Source organism: Xiphophorus couchianus, chromosome 5 (genome assembly GCF_001444195.1).
Source record: "Xiphophorus couchianus chromosome 5, X_couchianus-1.0, whole genome shotgun sequence".
In the NCBI taxonomy this organism is placed as follows: domain Eukaryota; kingdom Metazoa; phylum Chordata; class Actinopteri; order Cyprinodontiformes; family Poeciliidae; genus Xiphophorus; species Xiphophorus couchianus.
Genome location: NC_040232.1, coordinates 16,456,274 through 16,456,714, shown reverse-complemented (window position 1 = coordinate 16,456,714; position 441 = coordinate 16,456,274).

The following is a 441-nucleotide window of genomic DNA, read 5'->3' as shown; positions in this document are numbered from 1 at the left end:
TCTCCCTAAAACCTGTGTTTGTTATTTATGTGTTAGAAGTTGGATTCTACGTGCGAAAATCCTCATAATATTTCATTTAGCCTATGTTGCAAAGAGGTGAGATCAAGTCTGCAAGCCGGCAAATTGTTATCACTAAACCAACGCTTTAACCCGCTTATTACCAGAACTAAAGGTTAAGTAGATTCTTTAGATTTTTTGGCTAGTGCATCTTTCCAAGGTAAGCAGTTATTCAGTCTGACTGTGCGGTTTTTACAGTGTAACAACAGTAAAGGGCAGGAAACAAAATGCATGCGTCAGAGCCGACGGTACGGAAATAAGAGGGTTCAACCTGTATGAGGCCCGAGGCAGAATTTCAGTCACAACTTTCAGCTAATCCTGCCACAAATGTCTTGCACCTGCATGGGAGAGTTGGGTAGAGATGAATGTTTTGTTCACACACAA